This window comes from Felis catus, chromosome D3 (genome assembly GCF_018350175.1).
Source record: "Felis catus isolate Fca126 chromosome D3, F.catus_Fca126_mat1.0, whole genome shotgun sequence".
NCBI lineage: Eukaryota > Metazoa > Chordata > Mammalia > Carnivora > Felidae > Felis > Felis catus.
This window is the reverse complement of record NC_058379.1, coordinates 76493235-76510174: the sequence shown is the minus strand read 5'-3', so window position 1 is coordinate 76510174 and position 16940 is coordinate 76493235. Positions and strand designations below refer to the sequence as shown.

Below are 16940 nucleotides of genomic sequence, written 5' to 3'. Positions count from 1 at the left end.
AGAAAGAGAGTGGGGAGGGAGGCAGAGGAAAGAGAGGGAATCTTAAGCAGGCTTCTTGCTCAGTGCGCAGCCCGACCCCGGTCTTGATCTCACAACCCTGGGATCATGACCCGAGCCGAAATCAAGAGCTGAACACTCAACCGACAGAGCCACCCAGGCACCTGATGTATGTTTAATCGCATAAGAAAGTAGCCACTTTCCCAGGTGGTTTTTCCATTTTCTCATTCCTACCAGCAGTGTACCGTTAAATTTCTGATAGTTATGACCAAGTTCTTCTCCAAGGTAACTTTACTAACACTCTCCAACAGTAAATAAGAGGGCCTATTTTCTACGCTCTCACCAACATTGTTGATCATCAATCTTTTTCATCTTTGCCAATCTGCTAATTAAACATGATGATTCATGCATTTATCTAATTAGATGAGAATTCCAGCATCTCTCCGTACCTGTATTTGCCATGGGACCTTGCCCCTTTTGAATTATTTTCATATCCTTTGTCCATATTTCAAGTGTGTCATTCATGCTTTTCTGGAGGTTTTTTTGTCTTGTTTTGTTTTTTACATTAGGGCTATTACTAATATTATTTATGTTTAGATCTTTGGTCTGGCTGGAAGATGTTCTGAAATAAGGAGTGAGGTGGGAACCTATAGGAAGACTCGTTAGACAGGCCTGAGGTCTGGTCCTGCCAGAGAATAATCACATCTCTAAAGCCTGGGAAATTGATCTTTAATTTACCTTGTCTTGCCGTGAACAATCAGGAAAATCTAAGAGCCATTTTGAACAAGTTACTTAGACTTGGTGAACACTAGGCACAGACTCAGAATTTCCAGAACAGTCAGCAAAATTCGGGGGCGGGGGGGCATAAAGACTCCCCAAGAGCAAGAGGGTGTGTGCTTTGGGGACCAGGACAGTGGTATCATAGGCATCTGTATCTTCTCACGGGCAGCATGTGGGCCTGGAAGGCCTCCATCTGGGACCATGCTGCCCTGAATTCCACATGGTGTGGCCCTGCTGTTTTCAGACACATTTCAGTATTACTCACCTTTAGAGAACATTCACACCTTTGGTTACGTTTGTTGGCATCTTTCCATCAAGCACGTCCGGCTCTTACATTGGAGCCTGCTGAATTTTCTTCCCAAACGGCTGGCTGATCGTCCACCTATATATACCACTTACGGCATCATGCGTTTTTCCCTCCTGATGCTGGCTCTCGTTTTGCAAGCTCTAGGCCATTGGCCTGTTTATTACTGATACCCCTATTTTTCACATTAGTTGGCTTTCTTAGCTATTATAATTGCCGACAGAGCAAGTCCCTTCTTTCAGAAAATTCCCAAACATCCCACTCTTGCACATTTGTTCTTCCAGATATACCCTGTCGTAGAACCAATTCTTGGAGAACCTTTTCTGATAGAACACTCATGAAGCATCTATAACCAGTTGGTAATAAACCCATAAGTGCTTGGCCACAGAGGATTCTTTGGTTTTTGCTACCATACCAGGCTTGGGCAAAAGCAGGTCAGTGCCATCGGGAAGGTCAAGCCTGGCGCCTGGCTTGAAGGTGGGGGATACTTAGTAGAAGGGGATTAAATTCGGAGAAATCCTCGATGGCTAGAAAGAACAGAATGTGTATGGTCAAAGTGCTGGGAGCCAGCAGCAGAATTAGGAAGCTAAGTTTTTAGAAGTACAGAGGCCAGGGTTCTTGGCGAAGGATGTGGGCACAGATGTGTCACAAAGCTTAAGACATAGATTAGAATTTTCTCTTCTGAAGGCTAAATCTCAAAATGCGATCTGTGTAAAAGATACTAAAGCAGGAGTAACAGAATGACATTTTGTACTTATAACAGGCATTGAGGCCCAAACTTCCAGCTCACAAAGAGGCTGTGTTTATGCTGGATTATGATCCTTCACAAGGGGCTGTGGGGCCCATTTTATTTCCCCATAAAACAGATTTAACAGGAAATGGAGGGAGTCCTAATCAATGCCCGATGCTTGATTATAATTTTTTTAAATGTTTACGTGTTTTTGAGAGAGAGAGGGACAGAGAGACAGAGCACGAGTGGGGGAAGGGCAGACACACACACACACACACACACACACACACACACACACAGAATCTGAAACAGGCTCCAGACTCTGAGCTGTCAGCACAGAGCCCAATGCGGGGCTGGAACCCATGAACTGCGAGATCATGACCTGAGCCGAAGTTGGATGCTTAATGACTGAGCCCCCCAGGTGCCCCTAACCGATGCTCGATATTCAAAAGGAATTATTGTAAACACCGTTATTGGCAAGTGTGACCGTCTGAGTTCCTTGATGACAGCAGACGGAAGTCGACTCTGGAAAACTTAAGTGGGAAAAACAGCGCACTGAAAGGATCGCAGGTAGTGTGTGGAGTTCATGGGAATCCAGGGGGATAAGCTTGGGAAGTGGGTTGGAACTAAAAGCCCCAGCAGCTGGGAACACTGCCAGCATCTGAGAGGGACTGTCTGCTTCGGCCGCTGCCACTGCCATATGGGCCCCCGCGTCTGGACATTCACCACAGGCTGCTGGATCCCTTACTGCCCTGGCCGGTGGTCATCTCTCACTGTAGTTTTGCTTCACTCCTTACGGGTCAGAGGCCCAGCTCCCAGAGCACGATTGGCGAAGCGTGGACTAAACACCCACGCTCTTGTCACTGGCAGGAGCAACTAGAGGCAGTCTCTGTCGTTCTCTGTCTCCCTAAACAGGGAGCGGGAGCTTCTGGCCTCATATTGTAGCATTGCTGCTGGCCAGGATGGGTATTCAGATACGACACGCCAAGAAACAATCGAAGGAACAATGGAAATTTCACTGCAACTGAAAAAAAAAAAAAAAATCGGTCCATTACTGGATAGGACCATGCTTCTAAAGTTTTCCTAAGCCGATTAAAGAAGGCAAAACGGTACTCACTGACATTGTACTTGGCATCGGCATTTTCAAACTGCACTGAGCAAATCATATTATGCAAATCAACCCAGTCACGTCTCCTGTAGGTTTCCTTAAAAGTGAGGGTAAGCAGAACACCCTGCGTTCTTCCTCTTTTTCTTCTTTTTTTTTTTTTATTAATTTAGTTTTTGGATGCTGGAGACAAACATCTTTATTAAAGATACTACCAAAATTTTGGCAAACATTTCAAAACAGACTTGTAAACATAATGCTTCCCTTTTCAACTGGCAGCACTTTGAAAAGACAATACGATAAGACAACACAACGTGCATCAACATTAGTTCAAAATCCTTATATTTTTGACCACATAACTTATGTTCCCACATGATAAAACAAATGATAGTTTAAATCAACGTCAACAGATAAACCCCATGAAATGAAAGTTTGTGCTGTTTGATGAATCACAGTATGTTATGGTTAAATATATCTGTTCTTTCTTATATCCCTGGCTCCCAGGATGAAAAAAATCTTTAAATACACATTTCATGTAGGTAATAGCTTCTTTGCATATCTCTCTTCAAAAAGATACTTTATACCAGTATATAAATAGCTTACCTACATGTTTAATTTTATAATTTTGCCCCCAAGCTATGGATGTTTCTTTTTCATAACATACTGATTTTGCCCAACATTAATAAAGCTGACAAACTTTTGAAATGGAAATGCTTTTGTCTTCCATGAGAGAAGTAGCAATTTGACAGGAAAAAAACAAACAAACCCCTACGGTAACACTCATCTGTTGTTTAATCTGAGCGTTTGTCCTACTTCCTGCTTTCTTCTTGTACCGAGCATCTTAGATTATGAACTACAGATGTGGTGGCAGAGTGCTAAGACAGGTTTTTAAAAATACGTATATCAGGGGGCGCCTGGGTGGCGCAGTCGGTTAAGCGGCCGACTTCAGCCAGGTCACGATCTCGTGGTCCGTGAGTTCGAGCCCCGCGTCGGGCTCTGGGCTGATGGCTCGGAGCCTGGAGCCTGTTTCCAATTCTGTGTCTCCTTCTCTCTCTGCCCCTCCCCCGTTCATGCTCTGTCTCTCTCTGTCCCAAAAATAAATAAACGTTGAAAAAAAAATTAAAAAAAAAAATACGTATATCAGGGGGCGCCTGGGTGGCTCAGTCAGTTAAGCATCCGACTTCGGCCCAGGTCGTGATCTCACGGTTCGTGAGTTTGAGCCCCACATCGGGCTCTGTACTGATGGCTCAGAGCCTGGCACCTGCTTCGGATTCTGTGTTTCCCTCTCTCTCTGCCCCTCCCCCACTCATGCTCTGTCTCTCTCTCCTTCAAAAATAAACGTTAAGAAAAAAAATACACGTATCAGACTTGCTGCATTCAAATGTCTGTGGTTTCCATTTCAGACAGCCATCTTTGTGGAGCTCTTATTCCAACAATTCAGGGCATTATTCAACACTCTGCTCCTACGCATGTGTTGAAAGAATCCCCTATGACATTGACCACAATTTCAAAAAAGCGTTTAATACCAGTGTTGACAAAGTGAAGATAAGCTCCTGGCCGGTATCACACAGCCACGAACAAGAATGCCCCACAGCAACACATTATGGCATGAATGGACCACAAAAATGTCATGTTGACATAGTAAGCAAGCTATAAAAGAACACAAAAAATATAATGCCAATCACAAAGAGGACAAAATCATGTACATCCAGATGATATAGAGTTTAGTCAGATATGCATACATGGTAACATTATGGAGAAGACTAGAGGAATATTCACAGTAATGGTTTTCCTGAGGGGTGGGGGTGGGGGGGAGGAATGTGATCAGAGAGAGACCCAAAGAGGCTTTCTAAATAATATAAATACTGGGGCGCCTGGGTGGCGCGGTCGGTTAAGCGTCCGACTTCAGCCAGGTCACGATCTCGCGGTCCGTGAGTTCGAGCCCCGCGTCGGGCTCTGGGCTGATGGCTCAGAGCCTGGAGCCTGTTTCCGATTCTGTGTCTCCCTCTCTCTCTGCCCCTCCCCCGTTCATGCTCTGTCTCTCTCTGTCCCAAAAATAAAATAAACGTTGAAAAAAAAAATAATATAAATACTATTCTATCATTGATGTAAGATTTAAGCTGCGAGGTGACAGTATGGGCGTTCGTTTTAGGACGGTCCCTTGAGCCCACATATGTGTTTATATACTCTTTTGCATGTAGATCAGCAAAAAGATAAATAGATCTATCTAAAGATACCCATCCCCTGCTAAAAAGAAAGAAAAAGATAAGGTCAGAAACTGTTTTATATTGAGGTGATGGTGAAAGAATCCCCACCACAATATTATTGATACATTGGGAAAAAAATCAGAAAACAAAATCTGTTAAATTACTGTCCACATATTGGATAATGACAGCTGCTGTTCAGAAGTCTCCCAGAAACCTTTACTAACGTGGGAAAATAGTAATTTAATATTATTGTTACAGGAAGCAAGCTGTATGTCATCTCAGTTTTGACAGAGGGACATGTATAAGGCAAATAAAAGACTAGAAAGAAACAACATAATATTTACAGAGCGTTGCTACCTGGCGGCGAATTTTATTTTCTTTGCTCTACAACTATTTTGCAAAATGCAAATGAACGTGAGTTAGTTTTACAATGAGGGCAAACATCATTTACAGGGAAAATCGGTCATCAGTTAAACACTCTTAAAGATATGTTTATGGTCCCAGGACACTTTCTCTTTCCTCCTGGCTGCCTTCCTTTGTTTTGTCGGGCATGGCTCTACCCCTCTCCTCCTGGTGCGACCGTCAGAGCAGGCCCCGCTGCCAGCGGAGGAAGCGGGTCTGTGACCAGCCGGGCACGGTGTGGACACGGGACGCAGGCTGAAGCAGCACTGGGACGTCCTGGGAGCTTGGTGCTAACAGCATGGTTCCCATGGAACCTCCTCCCTCCACTTGGGAGAAGGGAAAGCACCCCCGTGGGAGAGGAAAGACAAGCCCCTAGCCCTGGTGGGAACCCTGCATGCCCCGGAAGCCTGCCTGTCATGGGGTCATGGCCTCTCCTCCCCTAGCCCCACAGAGGGGGGGTGGGGGGCGGCTGGGTACTGGGGTCAAGGAGGTGATGGTGCCCACTGCACAACATCCTCCTAAGCTTGGTGAGCACATATCTGGCGGAATGCTGGCTTTCTTCTTTTGAATGTGAGTGTGTAATTTTCCTGTGGCTGCTGTACTAAATCACCACAAACCCAATGGCTTAAAATAACAGGACTGTATTCCCTTGTAGAGCAGGGCTGGGTTCTTTTCTGGAGGCTCTGAAAGAATCTATTTCCTTGCCTTTTCCAGCTTCGTGAGGCCACCCACATTCCTTGGCTCGTGGACCCCTTCCCCTACCTTCAATGCCAATGATGTTGGAGCTCTTTGATGGTCTTCCATAGTCACATGACCTCAACAAGGAAAGCCTCTCTTAACCTTGATAACCTCTTAACTCTCAATTACCAACTGGGTAATCAACTAAAATCTCCCCATCTCAAGCTCTTTATCCTTAATCATACCTGCAAAGTCCCTTTTCCATGGTAGGTAAACATTCACACATTCTGGAGATTAGGATGAGAACACCTTTGGAGGACCATTATTCTGCCTATCATAGTGGGTTTACTTGTAACTTCTTTTTTTTTTTTTTTCTGTAGGTTTCAACCTTAGTCATGACTCTAGAGCCACAGAAACAGTCCCACTCAGCATCATACATTCTTCCTGCAGTACAAGAGATTTTCTAATCGATGATATCTCTTCCGTGGGGTTGGCATGTGGGATACAGGGGATGATGCACGTTGCCTGGCACACAGTAAGGGCTCAGCAAATGGTGTCATCATCGCCAGTTACCATCCTTACATAGAAAGATCGTCAGGGCCGGCTTCATGGGTGTGCAGCCTGTCACACAGGCTACTCTCGGAAGAGCTCTGTCCTTGGCTTAATGCTCTGCTGTCACCATTTTGAAGTTCTTAGTACTTTTTCAACACGGCACCTCACGTTTTCATGTTGCGCTGGGCTCCATAAGTTACAAAGCTGGTCCTGAAGATTATTCATCGTTGGAAATCCACTTACAGGCTATTTCCTGAATCCACAGCTCTTGCGGAGCTTCTCTTAAAGCTCTTTTCTTGTTAAGCATGGTCTTCATTTGAGTTCCTCAAAAAGAAAATCCAGAAATAAGGACTTGAGGACAAATAGTTTACTTGGGAGATAATCTCAGAAAGCACAATGAAGGGGGGAGTAGGGCAGGGAGAAAGGGTAGGAGGAAAGCGAATAAAGGGCATATTAATAAGGGGGTCACTGTAGGCAGGGAGGGGGGGGACGCGCGGGTGCACCTAGGACGCAGTCCTGCTGAGGGACCTCGGAGCCCCAGGCAACAGATGTCTCAGAATTGTTCTTTCAAGGAAGTGGTGAGGAACCAGGGCTGTTTATCCACCCATTCCCATCCCTCGGTGGTTAAGTGTTGTTCCTGAGGAATTAAGCCCCCAGCTCTCCTAGTCTGCCCCAGGCACGGGTCTAAAGCCCTCCAGCAAAGAAATAGGACTTGAGATAGGAAGCCGTTGATGTATGTGGGAAGTGAGCCCCATGCCTGTTTGGTCCTGGGTGTAGCCTTTCACTTCAGAATACACCGATTGTTGAAATGTCATGGTCTGAGTAACTCTGAACGAAGAGGTAGGATCCTCGAATCTTAGTTCTGATTCTGCTGCGTGGGCAAGCCAACTCCCCCATTTCCCTAGGCCTTTTGCGCCATCTGTGACAAGAGTTGGATGGCATCTAAATTCCTTCTATTCCCAATGTCCTATTCTAAGTTGTCTCTGTAACCAAGAATGTTGGGCTTGGGGGAGGAAAAATGCCAATCCACTAAACAAGTAACTCATTAAAATAGAAGAGTCTCATTAATTTTTTTTTTTTTTCTGGAGAACTGAATTCTTAAAAATAGGGAGGCATATTGAATAAGAGAGCAGGAGCAGCTGTTCTGTTTTTCTCTGAGGATAGAATGAGAGGGACTGGACTCAAATGTTGCCAAAAGGGATTTATTTAAATTAGACATTTAACAAGTTGTGAGACAATGCCACGTGTTACCCGAGGAGACTTTGGAAGCTGCTATCTAGAGAAATGTTTAAAAGCATGCGTTTTATTTTTATTCTTTGAAGCGTACATATATGTTTCCATCTAGGCTTTTGTATGCATACTACACCTCCTCATAAAATGAGAAAGGATAGCGAGGTCTTTCTAGGAGAAAATGGCAAACAGGAGGCACTTATCCTCACACACACCCCACTGTGGCCATGGCAGACATTACTAATCAAGCATTGCTCTTTTCCTATCCAAGCCCAGGCAAGTCCTCATAATTTATCTCAGCACTGTGATCCAGGCAGCCACTACTAATCAATCACAGTTGATGAGTGAGTAGAAACCTATCTGCCCTCTCAGGTCTTCCATGATTCTGGGGTCTCTTCCCATGGTGATGGTTACAACGATTCCACCTGCCTTCATGGGTGACTCAGAACACTTTGTGCAATATCCTATGAAAATATAGTGTTCCTGAGCTTCCTCAAATATGCCATCCATGATGCTCCTGCCGGAGAACTTCAACACTTAAGAATGATCTCTTTTGGGGTGCCTGGGTGGCTCAGTATGTTAAGCATCAGACTCCAGCTCAGGTCGTGATCGCATGGTTTGTGGGTTCAAGCCCTGGGTCAGGCTCTCTGCTGTCAGCATGGAGCCCACATCGGATCATCTGTCTCCTTCTCTCTGCCCATTACCCACTAGTTCTCTCTCTCTCTCAAAAAAAAAAGCATTAAAAATTATCTCTTTTTATTAAAATACAAATTCTAGGACCCCTTTCTCAGAAATGTTTATTATTATGGGAAGAGGTCAAGATCCTGCATTTTACCAGGTGATTCGGATGCAGCGGATCACATGATTACTCTCTGGGAGCCATTGCCCCAGAAGGTGGGAGGCAAGTCATAGGCTCACAGCACTGGTTCAGGAAGCTTTGTGGGAAATAAATGCTCTATATTTGCATGCTCAGTTCTGGGTTGTTCCTCTTTGGTCCCATCTAGAGTTCTACTTCCAGGCCTGGGCTGGGCTCTGCCTTCTCTTTCTTGCACAGAAACAAGCTCTTTCTGGTGGCTTCCCTAGGCTGTTTCTCTATTTGGAATTCAGATCAAACTGAAACTCCACAAAAGCCTTTTATCAAGTTGATGGATACCTGCTCAGTGAAACTCGCTGTTTACTTTCCTGTGGCTTTCCTCTTAATTGTCCCTAATATTTCAGACTTGTATCATTGATCTATCCCTGGGATTTCCTTGTATGTGGTTTTCCTCGACTCGCACTTGATTTTCCTACAGTTGAGCACCAGTTTCACACATTTTTGAGCTCACTCGCTGTCAGTTTCAGCCTCCTACGAACTCGGTTTTGCTGATCACCTTAACAAAGAAGGTTGAAAACAGGGACGATATTCAGAGTATTTGACAACTGGTCAGCGTCAAAGCACAGTCCGACTGTAAACGACTGGCAGAGACCCCACCAGTCAGAGGAGACTCTAGCTCTAATCAGCCAGAGGAGCCATACGTGTCACACCTCTTATGGTAGGCTGAATAGCAGCGACCCAGAGAAGTCCCTGTCCTAATACCCAGAACCTGTGAATGTTACCTTACAATAAAATGGGATTTTACAGATGTGGTTAAGCTGAGGATCTTGAGATAGATTGTATTGGACTGTCTGGGTGGGCCCTAAATGTAATCACAAGGGGTATTAAGAGGGAGCACGGGCAGATTTGGCCCTAGAAGCGAGAAGGTGGTGTTATCAATGGGGCTAAAAGGGCACAGGAGGCCACACTAGAAGCAGAAAAGGCAAGGAGACGGATTTTCCCCAGGAGGAACCAGCCCTACCAACCCTTTAATTTTAGTCCAGTGAAACCAGCTTTGGATTTCTGACCTCTAGAACCGTAAGGAAATAACTTTGCATTGTTTTCAACCACTAAGTTGGTGGTAATTTATTACAGCGGCAATAAGAAGCAAAATATACCTAAAAATATCGGTTCGAAAATGGCCCAATCTTTGAGAAGAGGCATATTCTGGCCGGGCTGGACTGTGGATTACAGTGTAATGTGGCGTCAGGGAGAGGCTGGACCTGAGAGCCTAAGACCCGCTGGAAAAAGAGGAGGGAGAACGTGTGAGGAGTGGCACGAATCCAGATAGGTCTTTGGTGGCCAAAGTCAAAGCAGCACTTCGTCCACGCCGACACGCATCCTGTATGCAACTAGAATACCCCTCCATACTGTTTAGGGTGCAGCCAGTGTACCCAAGCTGGGTGCAAATGCTTGCTTGCCTCCTTTTTTTTGGGGGGGGGGGTAAGGGGAACACACAAAAAAGTCAATCTATTCCCCTCCAAGTCTCCAATCCCTTTCCCATATTGCACCCAGAAATCTTCTTCTAATACTTGCTAGAGTCTAGAAATGGTATAAAAGAAAGCTGGTTTCGTGCTCTCTGAGACTCTCCCTGTGGGGTTCTTGGTGGATTCCCATTGCTAACAACCTTTCTGCTGATGCTCTCTTGCCTCTTGCCCCTGTTTGTACTCTTCGCAGTTGGTAATGGCATAGACATTTAGATCAATGGACCAAAAGTGAGAGTCTAGAAGTAATACCCTTACATTGATAGTTCACCTATTTTTGATCAGGTTGCAAAGACGATTCAGTGGAGGAAAAAACAGCCTTTTCAACAAATGGTCCTGGCAGAACTAGATAGTCACAAGTCAAAGAATGAATTTTGACCCCAGTCTCACACCATTTACGAAAATTAACTAAAAATGGACCATAGGCCTGAATGTGAAAGATAAAACCGTTACACTCTTAGAAGAAATCATGATATCTTTGTGACCTTAGATGAGGCAGTGGTTTCTTAGATAGGACACCTAAAGCACAAGCAATCAAAGAAAAAATTAATACATTAGAATGTATCAAAATTAAAAGTATGTGTTTCGAAGGATACTATCAAGAAAGCGAAAAGATAACCTGAAAAATGGGAGTAAGTATTTACAAGTCACGTATCGGAGAAGGGACTTGTATCAAGAATATATATAGAAACCTCTCAACAATAAAAAAAATAATAACCCAAGTTAAATATGGGCAACGAATTTGAACAGACGCGTCTCTACACAAAAGGTATACAAATGGCCAATGAGCGCGTGAAAAGGTACCCATTAGTCATTAGGGAGATGCAAACAAGACCGACAATTTCACCCTCGTTAGGATGGATAAAATACAAAGAAAACTGTTAGCGAGGAAGTGGAGCTGTCAGAGCTCTTATACGTTGCTAGTGGGAAAGTAAAATAGTGCGGCCACTATGGAAACGGTTTGGCAGGTTCCCTGCTAAATACACAGTTACCATGTGATTCTGCAATTGCACTTCTAGGTGTATGCAGTGAAAATGTACATCCACACAAAGATTTGCGCATTTGTACTCCTAGAACCGTGATTTATAATAGCAAAAAAGTGAAAATAACCGGAATGCCCACCAATGGATGGACGGATAAACACATTGTGATATTTCCATACAACAGAAGGCATTTGGTCATCAAGTACGAATCTGTGTTATCACATGATGAACCTTGAAAACACCGCGCTGAAAGAAGCCAGACGCAAAAGGCCACATAATGTACGATTCTATTTATATGAAATGTCCAGAATAGGTAAATTCATGGAGACGGAAAGCAGATTAGGGGTTGTCAAGGGCTGTGGGGAGGGGGAGATGGGGAGTAACTGCTCATGGGTGTGAAGTGTGCGGGGGAGATGATTAAAATTGTCTCCAACTGGATAGTTTTGATGAGTGCACAGCTCTGAGAGTACTCTCAAGACCACCAAATTGTATTCCTTAAAAGAATGAATGTTATGGTAGGTAAAGTTCATCTCAATATAGCTATTTTACTTTTTTTTTAATGCTTATTTACTTATTTATTTGAGAGAGAGATAGACTGAGAGAGACAGAACGTGAGCGGGGGGAGGGCAGAGAGAGAGGGAGACACAGAATCCGAAGTGGGCTCCAGGCTCCGAGCTGTCAGCGCAGAGCCCGACGCGGGGCTCGAACTCATGAACCGTGAGGTCATGACCTGAGCCTAAGTCGGACGCTTAACCGACTGAGCCACCCAGGCGCCCCTCAATGTAGCTATTTGTAAGGACAGAGAAACTGGATGGTTCACGGAATTATGGAAGGGCTGGAGAGTGATGCTCAGCGTGAAATAGCTAGGAACAGCACCCTAGAATCTGCTGCAGAATTGGTCTGCCAAGCCCATTCCGTCTTGGTCACTGCATCCTAGAGGCCACACGAGCCGTGCCTTGAGCACACTGTTGGCCCAGGAAGTCAGACTTGCTGCCGCTCCCAGAGTGTTCCCCATTCGGTCTTGGGTGGAGTATCCAATTGGAAGATTCTAGGTCACGTGCTTAGGCTCAGTGGCAAAGCAGACTGGAAAAGTGAATATCTGTAACTTCCATGATGGATATTAGACCACCAAACACGTAAGTGAAGAACCCCAAACACCAAAAGATGCATCAGCTGCTAAGCCACTGGAAAAGAATGGCAGATGACTCTTACAGCATCGCATTTATTTTTTAGCTTCTCCTGAACTTCTGCAGACTAGAACAAAACAACCTTAATCATAGTTTCTCTCCTTTTTCCTGATTATGACTTCCTTGCCCCTCAGCTGTCCCCTGATAATTGTCTATACCCAATCTCCATTTGCTGCCAACCTGTATTTCAGCTGGCATAGCCAAGACATTAGCTCTTAGGGTTTCATACTGTTCCAGAGTATTTAATTTTAATAGAAAACGATTGAGAACTAAAAAGCTTTTATGATGGCAAAATCTCAACAGCACAGTGGGAAAAGGACAGGCTTTGGAATAGGTCTTGAATAAGAATTTCTGATCTCCAGTGAGTTTTTTGCTTCCTGGGTCTTAGTTTCTTCATCTGAAAATGGGAATACTCTTTCCCTTCTAGGGTCAGCATGAGTACTAAAGGGGGTCATGTTCGTAAAGTCCCCAGTACTCTGGCCAGCACCTAGTAGATGCTCAGTAAATAGCTGCTGACATAGTAGCCCATCGGTGATACTAAGGTACCTTGAGAACAGATGCATGCTTAAATGTGCTTGATCACTGCCTGAAGCAGGCACCTTAGGAATGGTTAGGTCCAGCCGTCCCTACCAGAGCATGGAGACCAGGAGAGAGGAAAGGACATCCTATGTGTTCCTGAGGTCATTTCTGACGATGGTTATGCTGAGTGTGAAGGTTCTTGCCCAATCTGTCTTTTTAGGCTCAGAATCAAGCCAGTGCCTCTGAACTGTCCAGTTTTCAAGACCCTATTCGGTTATTCCAATTCGGTTAACTTTGTTAGAAAAGAGTGTGAGATTCTGTGAAGGCAGTCAAAGCATGTGCGTTTCACGGTGGCCCAGAGGGAGGGAGGAGTCAATAGATTCTATCTCAAGAAATAGAGGACTTGGGATATTGTAAAAATAAAGCTATAAAGATGGTCTTTCAGAGAATGAAAGCCTACTCCTAAATGCTCTTAAATTAGGTGTTTGTCCATTCCAATTCATATTGGATGGGGTTGAAACTACCTTCCCCCTTGCTTCATGTTTCCACGTGGGGAGATGCTGGGGCTCAGGACACAGTATCCCAATATGGCACCTTGGCATATTGAATATCTCAAGCTGAAGGAATTTGAGAAATGGGAGGGGCAGGAAAGACTCTCTGACCTTCCTCTGAGGCAGGTCATAGACCTTATGTGAGGGGCTCCCCCCCGGGATATACCTGGAGGAAAGGTGCACCCTTATTTCCCAAGACAGAGCAACACCCAAAAGAAGCTGAACAGGTCTTCCTGGGTTTCCCCTCTTTCCCTACACTGGCCTCACACTCCTTGTCTTTTCATGTTCCACCAGTTTTCATGTCCAATCTTCATCAAAGCTAGCATAAACACAGTCAGTTTAACCATTTCTTCGAGTCTTTGTCTCCTTATGAAGGCTCCCGTGTCACATGGAAGCCATACCCAGTGAGTTTGTACGCGTTTCTCCTATCAACCTATCTTCATCATTTAAATGTGCAGACCCAGTCCAGGCTCTGAGAGGGTCAGGGAAAACTCTTCTCCTCCCCAGAGACAACCATGGGTGTAACACTCGGACTCCTTGCATCTTTCTGGTCACATTTCCTTAGGAGATACAGATGCATGCACACATGCATGCATAGAAATACATGCATACGTGCATATACATGTGCATGTGCTCGCACAGACACACACGTATACACATACATACATATACATGCACACATACATACGTAACTGAGACGGAGAGGAACTTGAGCTCGGGATGGAAGTTTTTCTCCCTGTGTACCAGGGGGCTTACCTCTCCAGCTGTGGGAATGAACTTGGCCTAAGCAGGAGTAGTAGATTTTTTAATTTATTAAAAAAAAATTAAGTTCCTGTATTTTGAGAGAGAGAAACAGAGCACATGAGAGAAAGGGAGAGGGAGAGAGAGAGAGAGAGAGAGAGAGAGAGAGAGAGAGAGAGAGAGTCCCAAGCATGCTGCGTGCTATCAGTGTGGAGCCCGATGTGGGGCTTGAACTCGCAAACTGTGAGATCATGACCTGAGCCGAAGTCAAGAACTGGACACTGAACCAACTGAGCCACCCAGGAACCCCTGTAATCTTTTTTTCAGCAGGCTCCATGTCCAACATGGGGCTTGAACTCACTATCCTGAGCTCAAGACCAGCAGGCTCTACTGACTGAGCCAGCCAGGCGCCCCTGAGGAGAAGAGGAATTATAATGGAAGACTGAAAGGGGAAAATACAGAAGGCTTCCTAATGGCTGCCTCCCTAGGCCTACTTTCTGACCAGGCACCCGCTTTCCACCCACAGGCCTCCCTGGGTTGGGACTGAATGCTGTTCTTTCTGGAATGACCGAGGACGTCCTCTCAGAAGCAGAGACGCTTCCTGTCTCCTTGGCCACATTTCTGCTCTGAGAGCAGGGTGCTCCTGTCTGTGCCTTCTCACCACCACCACGTCAGCTTTCAGGCCTGCGGACCCTTCTTCTGTCCCATCCTCTGGCCCCAGCATCTCAGAGCCCACCTTCCCCACTGGATCCCAGGCCCTGCTTCCCACTAATGCCTTTGAGCCTGATGGCTGTGGGTCCTCCCTGCTTACTGCTTCCCGCGAGGTTCTGCCTTGGCAGCCCTGGTCCTGGTTTCTCCCCATCCCCCTCCTCTCTAAAGTCCTGGCAGACGAAACTAGAACAAAGGGACCAAAGGGAAGGGGTAAGAACTCTGGAAGAGGCACCTGCTGTCATCTGCCTTCTCCTCTGGGCTCTGGCCTCTTTGAAGAGCTGTCCCCATACACTGCACTGTTAACATTCACCCGCTGATCCGTAGCACACGGCCTTCCCTTCCCCACCATCTGTGCGCCAACATAACTGCCTGGCTGTGCACACTGCAGACTGTAAATAAACCAGTAGTCTCAACTTCGGAGGGAAAACCAAAGCACAGAAATTACGTTAATTCCGTTCCTAACCCATTTACATGCATACATTAATATGAATCATGTTCTGCTCCAGCTGTTTCATTATTACAAATCATCTTTGGTGATAAAACCATTAAGTATAAATAACCAAACATCTCCCCTTCCAGCCACACCCTTCTACAACTGCCAACACAATCTTGCTCAACTACAGTAAAAATTCTCGTAGAGCGATTGGGAATTTAAAGCACACACACACACCCCCCACCCCATGATGCAATTGCCCTAAAATGGATGTTAACCATGATGTTCCAAAGAAAACGTCAGGAATGACGGGCTATGGTGTGCGGACCGAGCTGGGGATTATTTTAGAAGAGCCTGAATCCCAAGCATTCAAGTTCCTACGCTCATTAAGATCAACACACATCACATGCTATTGAGTGTTGGATTTTACATAATTGTTGAGCAGATGGGCTGTAGCCATGATTTCATGCAAATGTAAATTATCTTCGAGATGAAATGTGCTTGAGAAAGATACACCAAGCTCAAATTTCCAAACAGAGGGGAAACAACAGCTCACCAAAGTCCCATTATTTACTCAGCTGCTTTTGAATGCAAGTCTCCTAGCCAATGTTTTGAAAAACCTATCCCACGGTCTCAGGAACAGGGAGAGGTAAAGTATGCGGCCTGGGCTCCTCTCCCTTTCCCAGGCCTCGACAGCCAGCCAGCTGCAGAGACAGGAACTGTGCTTTTCCTTGGGCCTAATCCAGGGACGTGAATATTGTAATTCTTTCTTTTTCTTTACCATATTTTATATTGAGATATAATTACATACAATGAAATGCATGGCTCTCAGGCGTTCAGATGGATGAATTTTGACAGTTGTTTATGCACGTGTAACGAACACCCAACACAAGATACAGAACGTTTCCATCACACCAGAGAATTTCCATCCCTATCCTCAACCGGGCAACCGTTGACTAGTCTTTTGTCACTGTAGCATTAGTTCTGTCTGTTCTAGAAGGTCATATAAGTAAACTCCTACAGTAATAACCTTCTTTGCATGTAGCTTCTTTCCCTCAACACAACATCTTTGAATAATTCATTCAGGTCATTGCATGTAGTCACCCTTCTTTTTTTTATTGCCAACTTAGTGGGGAAAGGAAAATATTTTTAATAATGTTGCTAGGGCGGCCGGATGCATGTGTGGAAAACAAACTGAATCTCGATCCCTATCTCACTCTGTATACAAATGCTAATTCAAAATCAAGCATAGGCACAAAACTGCTAGAATGAAGCATAACAACTTAATGACCTTGGGATGGGCAAAGAGTCCTTGAACAGAATACAAAAAGCACTAGCCATTAAAAATAAGTTAGACTTGGGGCGCCTGGGTGGCGCAGTCGGTTGAGCGTCCGACTTCAGCCAGGTCACGATCTCGCGGTCCGTGAGTTCGAGCCCCGCGTCAGGCTCTGGGCTGATGGCTCAGAGCCTGGAGCCTGTTTCCGATTCTGTGT

The 16940-nt window shown here is 45.2% G+C and overlaps 1 long non-coding RNA gene across 2 annotated transcripts in view; it reads left to right on the top strand.

Annotated features, from left to right (window-relative positions):
• The window catches only part of LOC123381451, a 77352-nt gene that overhangs the window by 32368 nt on the left and 28044 nt on the right, over positions 1-16940 (top strand). Inside the window, exon 4 of one of the 2 annotated variants that reach the window (XR_006588450.1) lies at positions 14830-16773. The exons of the other annotated variant lie outside the window; for it this stretch is intronic. This is a non-coding gene — a long non-coding RNA (uncharacterized LOC123381451). Of the gene's footprint in view, positions 1-14829; positions 16774-16940 lie in introns of those variants that run through there. 2 annotated transcript variants of the gene reach the window in all.